This window comes from Microtus pennsylvanicus, chromosome X (assembly GCF_037038515.1).
Source record: "Microtus pennsylvanicus isolate mMicPen1 chromosome X, mMicPen1.hap1, whole genome shotgun sequence".
NCBI lineage: Eukaryota > Metazoa > Chordata > Mammalia > Rodentia > Cricetidae > Microtus > Microtus pennsylvanicus.
This window is the reverse complement of record NC_134601.1, coordinates 57,475,355-57,485,578: the sequence shown is the minus strand read 5'-3', so window position 1 is coordinate 57,485,578 and position 10,224 is coordinate 57,475,355. Positions and strand designations below refer to the sequence as shown.

At 39.0% G+C, this 10,224-nt stretch overlaps 1 pseudogene; it reads left to right on the top strand.

Moving 5' to 3' along the window:
• The first annotated feature begins 8,586 nt into the window (after positions 1 to 8,586).
• On the top strand, positions 8,587 to 9,452 carry LOC142841390 (nucleophosmin pseudogene; annotated as a pseudogene).
• Positions 9,453 to 10,224: the final 772 nt, after the last annotated feature.

Below are 10,224 nucleotides of genomic sequence, written 5' to 3'. Positions count from 1 at the left end.
GACAGATTCCTTCTCACTGTGTCCAAAGAGAAAATGAGCTCCCTGAATTCTCTGTCTATACGGTTTCTAATCCTATCATGGGGCTCTCATCTTTATGATCCTATCTAAACTATCCCCTAAAGGTTTTGCCACCAAATATTATCATTTAGGGGTTTTATACTCATATATAAATTGGGAGGGAGGATAATCTTTGATTATCTGATATGCCTCTGTTGAGTGGATAAATAGTGGATAAATAGAAAGTCAACTACGTAGCTTTCAGATCCTGCCACTTTTAAGCTACATAGTCTTGGATGAAAAGTATATTTTGAGTTCTCATTTTTTATTTACCTACAACATGAATCAGCAAGATGACTTGGGATGAAAAAGCCTGGCTACCTGACCTCAATCCCCAAAACCCACAGACAGGTTGTCCTCTGATCTCAACAAATGAATTGTGGCACATATGCTACACATTAGGTCCATGCACACATGCTGTGTACACACACACACACACAAAATCACAATACATTAAAATGAGGTTAAAAGTCAGCCACTCTGGAGGCAGAGGCAGGTGGAGCTATGTGAGTTTGAGGCCAAGCTAGTCTTTGTAGAAATTTCCAGGCCAGCTGAAGTTAAATGAAATAAAATGAAGATAAAATACTAGAATTTATGTGATTTCATAGGATTACTCTGCAGAATAATTTGCCCCAGCCATGTTTACCCATAGCTTATAATCAATTCTACATAGCCCCACAAAAACTGTTACCTTGTCTTCCACAAACCTTCTTAATCTCCTGAGTAACAATTCTAGTATCCTTCCAATATATTGAGTTCATGCCTCTAGTATAGATAGCACTATGCAGGCCTGGAACTCACAGAGATCCACTTACCTGTGCCTCACAAATGTTGGTAGTTGGTGTGGAAGAATTATGTATTGTCAATTACGTTTTAAATAAATGATGATTGGCCAATAGCCAGGCAGAAAGTATAGGCGGGACAACCAGACAGGAATTAGAGGCAGGGCAACGAGAACCAGAGTATTCTGGGAAGAAGGAAGTTCTCTCCCCAGTCCTGCCCGAGACCACCAAAGAAGCAGGATGCGACCTGCTCCACTGAAAAAGGTACTAAGCCATGTGGCCAACATAAACTAGAATAATGGGCTGGTATACGTTATAAGAAATAATAAGAAGCCTGAGCTAATGGGCCAATTAGTTTATAACTGATGGAGAACTCTGTGTGATTTTCTTTGGGACCTGCCTGCTGTGGGGTACCTGGCAGGATATAAACCCCAACAAGCAGGCCCTACATGTTATAGGTATTAAAGGCATGTGCCACCATTATTGACCTAAATGAATTTTTTAACTAAAATACATACATAGATACATACATTCACACACGTGTACATTGCAGCAACTTCATGGGATTTGAATACAAATCCTGTGTCTATTAGTTACTAGTTGTGCTATCTTGGACAAGTCCTTTAACTTCTTTGCATCTCAGTTTCCTCCCATGAAAAGATGAAAAATTTGCCAAGTGGTGGTGGCTCAAACCTTTAATCCCAGCATTCAGGAGGCAGAGGTGGGATTACCTCTGTGAGTTCAAGGACAGCCTGTTCTACAAATAGATTTCCTAGGCAGCCAGGCTACAGAGAGAAACCTTGTATTGGGGGGAAAAAACTTTAAAAAGATGAAAAATTTGTTTAAGAACTAAAAACATGTATTATGAGACATGTAAGGACTCAGTAAAATTCACTAGGTACTGATTTCTTCAGTCATTCCTTATTCTAAACTTGGGCAAGAATAAACTCTCCCAGCCATGCTGTCACACCAGTCTCTGTTGCCTCTGGTGGGGCATATTCCTGTGTATGCCATTGGCTACTTCCTTGCCTCTGTTTTCTTCTCTATGTCTGTTTGTATTCTGCTGTAATGCCTATTTGTATCCCTCCATTTTATATCTTCTCTGCATTTCCATAATCACTTGCAATAGCCTGGAGCCATGAAAGCCCCAGACCCTGCTAGATTACTACTTGGAAGGGTAATAAAGTAAGGCTTTCTCCTTATACTGTTGAAGTTTTAGAAGGAAGGAGGATGCTTCTAGACTCTCTAAGTAAAACACAATATCACTGCTTTTTATGGTCATTAGAGTGTCTTTAGTGCAATTAAGATAGCACGATATTTCAAATGATGGCTTACATATACTTTAATGGGTAGCCTGGTAACATCATTACCATGGGTACCATTGTTTTCTACAGGAAAAAAATGAATCCCATATTGTATTGATGGGAGTGGCGAGCGGGCCTGCTTTTTGTCCCACCCAGCTCCCGCATGGTTAGCTTAATACCCGAAATAACAACACACAAATTGTATTCTTTTAAACACTGCCTGGACCATTAGTTCCAGTCTCTTACTGGCTAATTCTCACATCTTGGTTAACCCATTTCTCATAATGTGTGTAGCACCACGAGGTGGTGGCTTACCGGGAAGATTCTAACCTTTGTCCATCTTGGGCCGGAGCTTCATCGCGTCTGCCTCACTGCCTTCTTCCTTCCAGCATTCTGTTCTGTTTACTCTGCCTACCTTATTTTCTGTCCTATCAAAGGGCCAAAGCAGTTTCTTTATTAACCAATGAAAGTAACACATAGACAGATGACCCTCCTCCATCACCATATTCTAAATGACTAACTCAAAAATAAAACTTAGAACATAAGGCACACAGGAATTCCAACTTTCTATACTGCCTTTATTCTTTTAGGAGGTTTCTTTTTAAATTATGTGTAGGGGTGTGTGTGCGCGCGTGCACACGCACATGTGGGTATGCACACACAAGTTCAGGTTCTTGCAGAGGCCAGAGACATCAGATCCCCCAGAGCAAAAATTAGACAATTATGACTTGCCCTAGGTTCTGGGAATTGAACTTGAGTCCTTTGGAAAAACAGGAAGTGCTCTTAACCACTGAACCATCTTTCTAACACCTCTGGCTTCCTTTATATCTTACCAAAGATCAAAACCAGAACTAGGCATTCTCAGCTGTTGACTACTTACAGAAACTGGGTACCTAACGCAACCACAGGTCACCACCTACCCACAGCATGTTCTCTTTCAACCATTCGGAATACCCATTATCAGGGTCACTTTCTCTCAGCTCTCATGGCCTTTACCTTCACAACCTCCCAAGTTCACTGCATACTTCAGCCTTTTCTCAGTCTTAAACTAACCCCCCATTTCACATGTGGCTACATAGTTAGACACTCTTCATTGTCTTCAAGAATCCACATTTACACCATTCCCAGAGCTCCTATCCATATCACAGTGCCATTACCCAGCTATTTGTTGAGTTGTTTCGTCCATTCAAAGACAGGGACTTTTGTCTTGCCAGTGTATATGATAGGACTAGACATTTAGTAGACAATCAGAGAGGTTAGTCTGTGAAAATCACTGTGGTAAAAAACAGAAACAAGAGATGTAATAGAAAACACAAAGGAATTAGCCCTCATAAGAATGAGAAGGGCCAGGCAGTGGTGGGGCATGCCTTTAATCCAGCACTTGGGAATGCAGAAGCAGGTAGATCTCTATGAGCACAAGGTAAGCCTGGTCTACAAGTGAGTTCCAGGACAGTCAGGACTACACAGAGAAATACTGTCTTGAGAAACAAAGAAAGAGTGACTGGAGAAATTGAATACGACTGTGCTCAAAAGCAAGGAGTTGAAGCACATGCACTCTGTGGCTTAACTGCTCAAATGTCTTCCATATACTCTGGCTGGCCAAGTGTTCAGTGTAAAAGGATGTGCTCAAAAGTTAAAGAATCTGTTTTATGATGAGAGAACTATCAAGGAAGCAAGAGATAAACTTATTCTCACTTATTTTTCAAAGGTAAAAACATAGGAGCTAGGATTTGCCATTTATCATTCAAAACAAGTATCTGAGTGCTCTCCTGCACCCAACAGCTCCCTTCCTGACCTACAAGCCACCCAAGATAGGAAAACCATTAAGTTCAAAGGGCACTTCAGATTCTTGTTTATTCTAGCTGGGTTTTTTTTATGATCATCTCTACATCAGCATCAATAGAGAACCAGGGTTACAGAATCTAAGAAAGACAACATCTCTCTAAGATGTAAAGAGCACCTTATAACCATCCATCTCAAATGCATGTATCAGTGCAACTACATCATGATATTTCCAACAATTTCCAATTATATTCTGTAAAATAATTATATTCATGCTATATTCTACAAGTATTGACAAATACACCCTTTATGCTGATAACATTCTATAAGTATGCTCATATTGGTACATTTTAGAGAGCATGGGTACAATTGCCAATAAATGGCTCTGGTGTTGGTTGTTTGAACACAAATGGTTAGATTGTCGGGAGTCAAACTTCTCTTTGGGGCATTGATAGAAATTTCCAACAGCAAAAGTAATCCCATCCATTGTTTTTTTGTTTTATTTTGATTTTACAAAGGAAGTACTTGAACCAGGTGATGGGAATTTTCTAGTCAAAGTTGTTAATGAGTGGCTTGCAGCAATCACTTAAGGGCTCTATCAGTTTTTGGCTCCATTCCAGTTCACTAATAGTGAATGGTGAAGCAAAAATGGCACTAGACTAGGAGTCAAATGATCTATCTTTTAATATTAGGTCTGCCACTGACCAGCTGTCCTATGCTGGGCATATCACTCTCCCAACAATAGTATCAGTTCTCCTGTGTGTAAAATGAGCAAACAAAAATAGGCCAGTGCTCCGTTGGAGGCCTGTGTTAACAATTTTATATATTCTGAGTATGATTTCATTTGCCAGAAAAAGCTCCAATGCTTAAAAAAAGATGTTCTCCAATTCCTAAACTGGAACTCTTCATGGTTACTTCCTGCTTAATTCATGGTCCTCCATTTTGTTTTTAACTGTGCAAAGACCTAATGGTATACCAACTTCAATACATGGAGAGTTTCTGTAAACTGGCTATCAAACAAGAACAGGATTAATTCTGAGTCTGAAACAAAATAATGAATAGGACAGCCCACCTTACAGAATTCTCATGATATTAAATGATAGTTTGTTAATGTACTGCTGAAGAATTTCCAGTGTCAATTCATTTTGTGTCTGGACACATTGTAATTATATATAAACTACACTCTATGACAAGTAATATCATAACAAAGCAGGGTGGGAGAGTATTTTAGGGATTCTAGGAAAAAACCCACATGTGACAATGTGTCAGGTGAATCAATGTTCTGTCTTATTCTAAAAACAAGTTCAAGTTCTCTGGGCAGGAATATTTCTTTAGAAGAGAACAACAATGTGTTATGTATGCTAAGTTGGCTTGGAGGGCACATCTCCTGAGAATATAATGTCCCCTTTGACCTACCTCTGCACCCACAAAGTCCTGTGCTGATATGTCATTTCATTTCCCGAGTAAGCTTGTAACCAAGAGATAGATGTGCCCTATGCAAAAGCCACACTTCTGAAAACAGTTCTTACAAACTAAGAACCTGGGTCTGGTAATATCAACAGTGTTTGAGTTTGATGAGGATGGGCATATTGAGAAAATTGATTTTGTATCTGAGAAACCTAAATCCGACCCCAGGGTCTGAAATGACCACACCAGTAAGGATCTTCCTGAAATGGCCATTACCTGAGGAACTCCTCTCTTGTCCCACCCCTCACCAAAACTGCAATATAGCAGAGTTGTATAGTTTCTTCGAGTTCAGCGCCAGTAATGTGGACGTTTTCTAATTCTGACACATTAACCCTAACATCCTTGTTCCACTTAAGGCCCAGTAGTTTATCTAACTAACCTGTCCAGTGATTCAACATCAATGATTAATTAATAAGTACCTTCTTTGTAAATGGCAACAGCTTTGTAAATGGAAACGTTATGGAAACAAAGAGCCTTCATTAGCATTAATTAACAAATGAAGTACTGAAAAGAAAACACAAAGTCCTTTCTCCTAAGGATAGGTCCAGGACTTATTTCAAACTCCCAAGAACATTACTTATGATGTTGCATGCTATCACTGACCCCTGCCTACCTACCTGACCTTCTCTAGCCACCCCTTCAACTGTTCTACTACTCCATGATAATATTTTAGCAGTGACCTGTGTGCACACTGTAGTGAATTAAGCAAAAATGCTACAGATCCCTGAGTAGCTACAGCAGCAGAAACACTGCAGGTGAGGTTGGATATTTATTTAGTGGGTTATGGAAGGGAAGGGGAGAAGGGAGAAGAGGAGAGGACAGAGAGAGAAGGGGGAAAGGGAAGAAGTGGGAAGAGACAAAAGCTGCCTCTTGGAAAGGGAGACGGGAAAAGGAAGAAACTTGGGCTGCAAGCAGGAAGGAAGATCTGCCTGCCTCAGTGAACAGGGGAGGGAGTGGGTGGGGCTTGATTCTTAAAAGGACAGGACAAATCATTACACACATAACATGTTCTTTTATACACTTCTGCTCTTATATACATAGTTTCTTATATGCATCAATAGCCTCATTACTTCTCTAAATTTTTTTGATATGGCACAACTATTCTTATATCTCAAACTTTCCCCTATAATGGTTACATTGTTCTATGTGTCTTCATAAAGTCTGGCTAAGAATGGCATTAACACAGTTGTTACTGCACTATAGTTACTGATTTTCTTGTCTCCCTTCCTTGAGGGATAAGGTGTAACTATGAGGAGCTATCAACCCAAGTATTAGAAATTTTATGTGGTTACATGCTGAACTTTCTAGAGTAGGTTTTTCATATCTCAAGCTTCATCTTTATCATTGTGCACTGTATTAAGTCAGCAGTCATCTGAAATTTTGTTATAAACCATTGGTCACTTTCTTAATAAAACTCAAAACAAGTCATTCTACTGGAAGCATGATGAGGCTAAAAAAATAAGTTAAAAGAAAGGAGAGAAAATTAATACCAAGCCAATACAGAAAAAAATGTTACAATGCCTTCCCATTCTTTCATATCCCATATTCATCTTTCCTATTGGGCATTTGAATAAGTAATAAGTGTCAGGTGAGCTGAAATATACCTTGGTAAGAAAACAGCATTTCTTATACAACTTAAAGTCTATTGGAAACTTCCCACATAAATGTGACTTTGGAACATTTATGGACCTCAGGCAACATTATACTTTCTGGGGAGGATAGAGAGCTTTTCTTTTCTTGTTCTTTTTCCAGTTTTTCAGCAAATATCCCTTCCTCCTTTCAGTGATAGCTTTGTGTTTCAGCTTGTATTTTGAGAGAGAGAAAGGAAGAGAGAGAGAGAGAAGTGATAGCTCAGGTGTTCAGAGCATTTGTTGCGTGTCAGGAGGTCTTGGCTTTGTGTCTCAGCTCCCATATGGGGGGCCATTCTCAGCTGTAAGTCCTGTTGCAGAAGATCTGTCTGTCTTTGGGTCTGTAAGGGCACTGCATACATATGGGGTGCTGACAAAACACTCTCACACAGAAAATAAACAATTTTTGAAAGACAATAAAACAGGAGAGAAAAAATCAATTTAAAATAGCCAGATAGTTATTGTTTTATGTGGCCCAGGGAGCCACTATCATCTAGCCTATGGCAAACTGTATGTCTCCTTTCTTTGAACAAATATCTTTTTCCTTCCAGCTCACTATTCTTCTCTCCCCTTCCTATTCTTTCTCCTCTATCTTCTCTCTTACTTGTCTCTGTTGTTGTTTTCCAGTGTCCTTAAATACTCTGCAACTTGGCTTTTGTTAAAATTATTGAATTGACTTTTGGTGTTATTTATAATTTTTGACATATAGTGACTTAAGTTGTAGGTGCTTAATTCCATACTATTATAGATACAGTTTCATTTTATACTTTAAAGTCAAAGATACATGTTTTGGCTATAGAGTAGGTTATTTATTATTTGCCTGTTATTTCATTTTTGTTACCCTTAAGCACACACTATATTTAAAGTAAAATAACATGAGTGATGGACATATACCCTGGGTAGTCTCATAGCCTTAGTAGAAATTTTCTACAAAAACCAGTAGAAACTTCTACAATTTGAAAGTCTTTCAGAGGCCAGGTATAGTAGTACAATAACAGCCCTTGAGAGCAGAGGTAGGAGGATCTCTGTGAATTCAAGGCCAATCTAGTCTACTTTGCCAAAGAGACCTTGTCTCAAGGAACAAAGAACAACAAAAAAAAAGACTCTTTTAGAATCCTTGCTTTGGATTAGATACCAAAAGGCTTTCAAAAGACTAAGGCACTTCCTTTCACTTAGTCCAAACAAAAGCAGAAATCCCTTCTGACTGTATCTGGGATGGCAGTTACCTGTTTTAGATAGATCTCTTGTGGAAAAAGGGCATGTGCTTTCCTTACTTAACATGGATCTGAAAAGTAAAAAGACAACTCCATGTACACCTTTTCATGCCTCTAAGTATCCTCCTGCCTTTGGTGTAATTTTTCAAGAATGAAATGCATAAGCAGAAAAAAATTTATTATTGGAAATTAACAAAATTGGCTGTTAAGCATGACTCTGTACTTTGGGAGCACACATTCAATTCCCTAGAGCAGTGATTCTCAACCTGGTACCAGATAGCCTGCCTATCAGACATTTGCGCTGCAACTCTTAACAGTAGTGAAATTACCGAAGTGTGCACACCTCCACCTCATGGAAGACTCGATGGACATGTACCCTCTTAGGCCTCAGAGCTTCCTTTCTAGTTGTGAACTAAAGGCTGACAAAGATCATCACTTTAAGGTGGATAATGATGAGAATGAGCACCAGTTATCACTAAGAATGGCTAGTTTAGGGGCAGGGGCAAAAGACATTAGACATTGTAGAGGCAGAAGGAATGAACTATGAAGGCAGTCCAATTAAAGTAACATGGACAACTTTGAAAATGTCAGTACAACCAATAATTTCTCTTTGGGACTTTGAAATGACACCAGCTGTGGTCTTAAGGCTGAAGTGTGGTTCAGGGTCTGTGCACTAGTGGACAGTATCTAGTAGCTGTAAAGGAAGATGCAGGGTCAGAAGTTGAAGATCAGGAGGATGTGAAACTCTTATGTATATCTGAAAAGAGATCTGCTCCTGGAGGTAGTACAAGGGTCCACAGGAAAAGGTAAAACTTGACGAAGATGATGAGGACAACAACAAAGATGATGAGGATGAGGTTGATGAAGATGATGATTTTGATGAGGAGGAAGCTGAAGAAAAAAGTTCCAGTGAAGAAATCTGTATGAGATATCCCATCCAAAAATGCACAAAAATCGACCCAAAATGCAAAAGACTTAAAACCATCAACACTAAGATCAAATGGTAAACAGTCCTTCAGAAAACAGAACAAAATTCCTAAAACACCAAAAGTACCTTGTTCTGCAGAAGACATTAAGGCAAAAATACAAGCAAGTATAGAAAAAGGTAGTTCTCGTCCCAAAGTGGAAGCCAAGTTCATTAATTATGAGAAGATTTGCTTCCGGATGACTGACCAGGAGGCTGTTCAAGATCTCTGGCAGTAGAGGAAGTCTCTTTAAGAAAATGGTTTAAACAATTTGAAATATTCTGTCTTACTTATTAATTTCTGTAACAGCTGATATGTATGTCTGTCCTTTATATAATACAAAGTAAGAACTTTGCCTATTGTGTTTGACAAATGTTGTCCAGGTTCCATTGCCAAGAACACATCGTCTAAAATGCCTGTTTAGTGTTCAAGGATGGAGCTCCACCCTTTACTTGTTTCTAAGCATGTCTGGAATGTTATGATAGGACATAGTAATAGTGGTAGTCAGATGTGGAAATGGTAGGGAGACAAAAATATGTGAAATAAATTCAGTATTTATTTAATAAAGTAAATAAAGATGGTGCAATCACTGCTGGCCATTAAAAGATAGACATCAGAATAATTCACTGGGTCCTCATTGAATATTTTTTTTTCATTCCAGGAACTTTCTAAGCACTGGGAAAACAAACAAGGACACGACACATCCTTTTTCCTTGTGGAGCTTACAGTTCAGTGGGAATGAAAATGCAGTTAGTCATTTCTAAAGTATATCTGATTGAAAGTAGTAAGTACCACGAAAATAACAGAGCAGGGAAATTATCTCAATACTTTGAAAACTTCAAGGAGAAATACATTTTTCTTTGTACTATGATGACTTCAAGCCTTAAACACTCCTTGAAGTCCAATTTGTAAGCCTTCTGATTCTGCAATTTGTCTAAAAACTGATGTTCTTAGCAGTAGTGATGGTTGCTGCAACCCTTATGACCATTGCTGCTAAGGCCAGCAGCATGGCTATATGGGGGAGG